This window comes from Brachyhypopomus gauderio, chromosome 3 (genome assembly GCF_052324685.1).
Source record: "Brachyhypopomus gauderio isolate BG-103 chromosome 3, BGAUD_0.2, whole genome shotgun sequence".
Taxonomy (NCBI): Eukaryota; Metazoa; Chordata; class Actinopteri; order Gymnotiformes; family Hypopomidae; genus Brachyhypopomus; species Brachyhypopomus gauderio.
In genome coordinates this window covers 15,462,672-15,470,181 of record NC_135213.1, presented here as the reverse complement: position 1 = coordinate 15,470,181, position 7,510 = coordinate 15,462,672, and positions in this window count along the sequence as shown.

Here is a 7,510-nt window from a genome sequence, read left to right as displayed (position 1 = left end):
GTTTACTACTCTTCAGGCTTTGCTATTTCCAGCAGCCAACAGAACTCCAACTCAGTAATTTTCCTTGAGCTCCTCATATGTAGTGGGGAAGTGTTAACCTCAGATGACCACACCCTGCGAGGCACACTGATACACACACACACACACACACACACACACACACACACACACACACACACACACACACACACACACACACACACAGAACAGAAAGCTCTACTGTGGACACCCATATCCAGTTTTTATTACTGAGACCTACACAACACATATACATAGAGTAATCTACACTTATTGATTGCTTTTGTTTACTTCCTATTGGCTATACCTAATTAATTTTTCTATGTAAAAGTTCAGTAACTTTACATCTGAAAAGTCACTACATTACTGTAAATTTCACTTTCACTCTGCAAAAATCTTTCAAAAGTACTTTATGGCGCACATCTGAAGCTTTACGCAGTCATTCAAACCAAGTGCTCAGAAACTCTTCAGAGACAGACAGTCCCCAGTGACTGCTGAGCGCAATTCTAAAGCCAGAGGCCGTGCCACCCTTTTGACTCAAAAATGAATACTTCACCCAAAAGACAGAGAGCATTGATAACAAGCAAATACCAAATGAGTGTCACATAGCACTGCGTTTAGCATCTCGCATAACAAACGTTATTCAGATAACGTTGCCTTTTTTATTGCCATTCTCCTTTGCAAATAGTCACAAATGCTTATGAAGTAATGGGATTGAGTCTAAAATGTGAGCCCCATGTGCCGAAGGTGGAGCATCTAGATGGTTACAACAAATAAAGAATATTCTAACCACTTTCCACAGAGTTAAGGGCTTTTTCTTTTTTTACATGCTCACCAGTGAAATAAGGTCTTTCAGCTCCACCCTTAAGCCATGGTCTTCCACCCACTGCCACATCATTACAGAAGGGGCTAAAGGCAGTAGGAAGTCGCACAGCATTTATTTACCTTTATATTTACTTTTATTTAATTTGTTTGTGCATAACAGGAATTCTCTGTCAATTGTTAACTGCTGTCTTAATTTGTTTGTGAGTGTCTGACGTATTTTACTCTTTATGTTTAACATGCATCTTGAATTTTTTTATGGGATTTATAGCATTTTTGAGTAATGCAATGTCTTTCTAAAAATCTTTGTAGAATACATTCTTCATGGAGTGCTGATTATCTACTGGCGCCATTCTGGCTGGCTAATGACATAGCACTCTAAATACAGGTGTGCCCATAGCCACACTGCCGAAACATTACACACCATTAATAAAAACACACCAAAGCACACAGCTGTTTCAGGATATTAAAATAGGACCTTGGTCACCCTGACCATCTCATTTTCATCGGTTGCTGTATATTTAGTCTGATGCCATATTTAGTCCCTTTAGGCAGAGAGGAATGACTCTGCAGTATTACTACTGTCTAGGACAGTAACCAAATAGCCCCAATCATTAAGAACCTCCAGTGTTTGTGGTTTAGTCTACAGTATTAAGATGTTCCTTTGATTCATAATCCACCCTGTCATATCAGCTCAAACGTCTGCCATGACATATAGTTTGTGTTACAGGTTTATGTGCATAGAGAGCATTTTAATATACTGAGGCTAGACTGCTAGAATGCTATATCCAGAGGAGGTTGGTTAATTTAGCTTTGGACAGCAGTTCGTCTGGGGTGTTGTCCTTCCTTGAGTAGTCTACCCTTAGACACCCTCATGTTTATATGATAATTACTCTCCACCTTGTCTTCATCCTCTTATTTTTATTTGCACAGCTTCTTTCTTGCTGTCTAGCAGGCTGTATGCCTCAATGCCTGTCTCCCTGTCCTTTCACAAGTTAGATTGATGAAAACAGTAAATTGATATTGATAAAGCAGTACAGTACATCAGGTTGTTCTGTCAGGATTAAAATGCAGAAATGGCTGCTTGTTCCAAGACTTTTTTGTCTTCAGTCTTTTCTTCAGTAAATACTATATAGGTTCAGGTCAGACGGTTGGCATGGCCAGTCAAGAGCCTTACTGTTTTTGGCCCGGAAAAATTCCTATGTTGCTTCAACTATTTCAGGCCATTCTCTTGTTGTTAGGTGTAACCATCCCTTTTGCCACAAGAGTTTAAATATGTGCAGTTGAAATGCTTCAATAAACTCCAGAAAAAGACTCTAATTTCTGCAGGCTGGATATGATCGGAACATGACCTTGAATTAAAACAGCCCACATGTTAGAGTTAATTTCAGACATGCTGGTAGAGAGAAAGCCAGCCACCACCTTGTAATATACACAGTATATTATCTGTTCATTATCTGTCTCTTGTTTATGCGGTTGATGCAGATGAACGTTCCTGCTGGCTGCTACTTCCTTTGCTCAAACAGGAAACAAACAGGAAACCCATAGCCATGTTGTACAGAACAGGTTTGTTATTTCAGCTTTGACAAACAATGCAATGCAAACGTTTGTGGTTCCTAGGCTAGTAACAGATCGGTTTGCACAGTTAAAATCAACCACAATTATGCCTTTGTTGTCAAAACATCTCATGAGGATGTATTACATGACACTGTCCAATTATTGCAGATTGTCTCAAAGCAGCATCAACTACTTCAGTGACACTCAGACATGATCTTGTGTTGTTCCACCTCAATATTTAACCTTAACCTTAAGTGACAATAAGCCTTAAACTGTCTGTTTACTCTAACTTATAATATAACCAAACATTCTTATTTGATTTGAACCAACACTAAGTAAACAGCTTTATTGATTCATTCCTTTATACGCACAAACGCATTCCGCCGTGTGTCCAGACAGGACTGTTTGTGTATGAAACCATCCTTAAAGTGCCTCAAGCCAACAAAACACAGCCAGAGGAAATGACATGGCTAGCCTTGTCCGGAGACCATGGAGGCATGTATTTTTTCCCAACTCGGCACATCAGCTACATTTTGTCCTCAACACTTTAAAACTTCATCTCCTCCTCCTCCGCCTCCCTCTCAGAAAGCCCCGTTTTGTTTTTTGTTTTGTCTTCACTGCTGCCTCCTTTTCTCCATGAGTGGTGTCTTCACCCCTTCCCCCTAATCCAAATCACAGTGAGACTTTGTCTTCTTCCTAAAAGTAGAAAATAGAACATGCCTGTCTGACAGTATTTCTGGCTATCCATAATGGCTGTTTGTAGCCACAAGGATCACCACTCCATTCCCAGGGTCACCCACTCTTTACTTAGTAGAAGGCAAAGGCAGATGTTTGACATGCCTTACACTCTTTTTACCTTGCAAGTTAATGCTGGAAGGTAAAAGAGTTCTGATAGTTAGGGCCATGACAGTCCAAGTAATGGGTAGCTAATGTAGTATTGCATCACAGCCTCTGATCTATCTGTCTAGCCGAAACATTCCCCATGTTGTTGCAAATGTTTTCGCTCACATAACAACTACGCACACACACAAAGTCAAATACCCTCATTAAAATGAATATGCTTTTTTTTAATCCAAACATTTCCTGTTCATGTTTGGTTTGCAAATGTTAGTATCAGGCACCAGATATTACTCCAAACTATTGTAGAGTATGTTTTGTATTTTCCAAACCTTAACCTACTGACAATGTTTTTTAATTTTATCATTAATAATTTTTATTCATGAATCATTACTCATGTAAATGTCAGAAGTCATCAACTGTAATGCATACAATTTAGAAGAAAGTCATGCAGGACCATATCCATGAGGAACTGTGATTTGTGTTCTTTTTCTCCATATAATTCTCTATTCTGAAAGGTCTTTTTGTACTGCCCCCAGTATAGATTTGTGCCAGAAGATGTAGCAGATCTGTCTCTGTTCCTACATTCTGGGCAATATTTGAATGGGCTCAGCCTTTGGCCTGAGGCAAAAGACCCATGTGCCTGAGCAAACTCCATGGAAACCACCCTGTCATCTGAATTCAGCCACTTAGAAACAAATGATTATTGCCATAGAAATGTGCCCAGCTGTGCAGCGTCTGTCTTAGCCTTTGCTGTCCTTGGATGAAGCGGCCTGACCAGCCTGGCTGGGAACTGGGGAAAGATCAACAGCTCCAGCTCCCTGAGGAGATAGCAAAATGTTTTCTAAATAAGAAAATGGTTGCCACTCTATGACTGGAAATGAGGCAGGCAGACTACAAAAAAAACCTTTCTACTTTATTCAAGCAAATTAACACTTTTGCTATTTAGCAGCTTCAAGCCTGCAAATGGCCATGAAAAAGGCAGGACTAACTCACACTAATATAGTACTATACTATATTATAGCTATATGATATTAGACCTTTACAATCAAACACCTTGCAGTGTGTGACACATTGTTGTCTATCAGTAGACAGCAGTCAGTCTCAGACTTCATATAAACCTCATCTAGGCCCAACTGATGCACACTGCAAAACATGACTCTCTGCTGAAATCACTTTTAGTGCCGACCCAGATTTCAGTTTAGTCTCAGTGTGTAACATTCCAGCAAAGATGCAAGGAGTCTGTAGCAATCTGATATTATGAGTTTACAGTCTGCCTCAAGTAACACATTTGGAATTCCACTATACTTTATTTGCACTATGCTGCATTTCCTACATAGCTCTACAGTTTTGTCAGTGTTTGGTTTAACTCCATTGCCTAGCTCTCCTTAAAAGGATCTGGTCTGAAGCCCTATCACCCATGGAACTGCTAGTCGTGTAACCATTAATGATTGCCAAATGTTTTTACTTTAAACATGTAAGACAGTTCATGGTATAACACCTTGAGTCATGAGTCGTTTCCCTCATTATCTCATCAGCATCCACTTATCTAGCAGACTCAGTTCATCCAGGCCCACACACAGGAATTATTTAGTTCGTTTTAGTGCCCCATCACCTCATGTGCCACATCCAAGTTGGAGCATTGGAATGGGACTGTTAGTTTAGAGATAGAAAGCATTTCCAAGGCAAACAGATGACCCCAGTGTGATGTGAAGCAGCACAAATAGTAACCAGATTGAATAGTTTTCTCTTGTGTGTAGACATTAATTTAAATGAATAAATCACTAAATAAATAAGAACGAAGACTAAAACAAAACCAAAAAAGCAAGAAAAAAAAAGAATAAATGCTACTTGATGTAGATTGTGAACAGATTTCCAAACTGACAGTGGCAATGTATTCTAGTTACCAAATCCAATCATTACTCTTTGTCACGTTGGGCAACGCCCCCTCTCGTAGCTGTCACTCTGGGTTCCCTCATGTCCGTGTTCCCTGCCTGTTTGTCCCGCCCTGCTCGTTGGTTTTGATGATTCCTCGTTTGTTACCACGCCCCTGTGCCATTGTCATCACCTGTCCCTAGTTTAGTTCTGTGTATAAAAGTCCCTGTGTCTCCCATGTCCGTATCGGTCTTTTTGTTCCAACCTGTTCGTTGCCTTTGTTTATGCCTGCTCGTAAGTTTGCGCCTCCGTGTTATTTGTCTTCCGTGTGTTTTACCTGTTCTCCCGTTATTAGTCAGCCTTGTTGTTTCCCGTGTTCGTATCATGCCTTTGTACATTTCGTGTATGGACTGCCCTCCCAACATGACCTGCGCCAGTTATTACGACCCTGATTACGGAATTTCCTTGAATAAATCTCGCTCTCCTCAGCGTTTGTGTCCGCCTCCCTGTTCTGCGCTTCGCAGATCGTTACACTCTTTAAATAAATAGTTATGGATTTCTCAAATTTCATGTTTTGTAGTCACAAACAAGTGATGCCAGGAAAGAAAGAACTTCTCCTGGTATCTGTGTTGTGAATTTCAGAGGGTTTCTACTAAATAAAATGTTCTCCAGGACAAATAGGTTGTTACATATTCCTATGATATAGTTTTTTTGAATGAGGAAACCCACTGTGCCATATAGTCTGGAAGCACATGTTTCTCAGTGGTGTGGAAGACATGTTTATGTCTGCCAAGACACATCAGCATGCATGAAAGGACTTTCCTGGGCCTTTCCTGAGCTTTGGGACATGTGTGCATGTGTGTATCTGCCTGACTAATGTGGGACTTATTACTCTTGTTAAACACTGAATGTTGAACACGGTGACTCTAGACTGTTATGTCTGCACTGCTGGGAGTTTCTTTTAGATGTTTTTAGATCGTCCCAGTCAGATACAAAAGCCCAAACACTCTTTGTAGGCCAACTCTCATGAAATCATTAATGTACTTAATAAGACATTGGGAGGAATATGACATATTCTGCATTGTGTTAAACAGAAGTTGCTATTCTGGTAGGAGTTGTGAGTGTTGGGACCAGGGCAGGATGGCTCGGAACCAGAGCAGGACGGCGCCGGACCGGGGCAGGACGGCGCGGGACGGGGGCAGGACGGCTCGGGAACAGGGCAGAGCAGCGTGTGCACCCTTTCTAAGTCCACTGTGAAATGTGTAATCAGGCCGGCAGGCGGAGGGCCGGGTCTGCAGGGTTTGAGATGGCTACCTGCTGGTGTGGACACAGAAGCCACCATTGATGTGCTCCAGGAGAGCCAATGAGTGGGACCATTGTGCTCTTCCATCCAGCTTCACGCTACAGAAAGAAATGCTTCACAAGCAAAGTCCTGTGCCTGCATGTATATCTTACTTTAACCTCCAATTGCTAATGAACCTGTTTTCTTTAAAAAAAAATACTGTACAGGGTAGTGACGTTTTATTTGGCACACATTCGTTACCATACAGTCCTATGCTTAGAGACACCTGAAGCTGATGGGACATGTGAAGACTGCAGGCACAAAATACTAAAACTGACCTAATGCATTAAAAGTAATCCAAACTCAGTGCCACTGTTCTGACATTTTGCCTCTCTGTCCCAGGTTCAGTTCCTTGCCCAGCTTATGTAAAGTTTGTGCATTTTCTCTGTAGCTGGGTGGGGGATTCCCCTGGGGACTCTGATTTCCTCCCACGATCCAAAGTCTTTTTACATGCGTTTTACATTGATTGGCATCTCTGAATTGGCTTTGTGTGTATGTGTGTGCATCTTGTCCATGGTTGGTTCACACCTTGTGGCCTGGGCTGCCATGTGGGTGTAGAAGACCAAATTAAAGGATTTGGAATTATAACAAACTCATCAAACTTGACACTTAGCAAAATAAAGGAGTGTGTATGAACGAGATTATACAGGCTGAAAAAAATATATTTGTGAGGCCCCTGGCTCCTGGAATACAAAGATGATCTGGAATCTATCTCTCTATTTTTTTATTCTTCCCCTTAACTTCTGCCACTCACAGTTTCTGTCACTTTCTATCTTTATTTCTGCGTGTACCTAAGAATCTCTCTCTCTCTCTCTCTCTCTCTCTCTCTCTTGAATTTAGTGAAGCAGTACAGGCATACCTGTTCTATGACTGGATTTCCTTCACAAGTCACAAAGCAGCCCTATGTTCTCCACAAGGCCTACAGTCTTAGAGCCGAAGTAAAAGACCTCTCTGAAAAAGAAGGCTTGGAGAGGGCCTCTGGATACACTGCTCAGTGTGTGTGTGTGTGTGTGTGTGTGTGTGTGTGTGTGTGTGTGTGTGTGTGTGTGTGTGTGCACG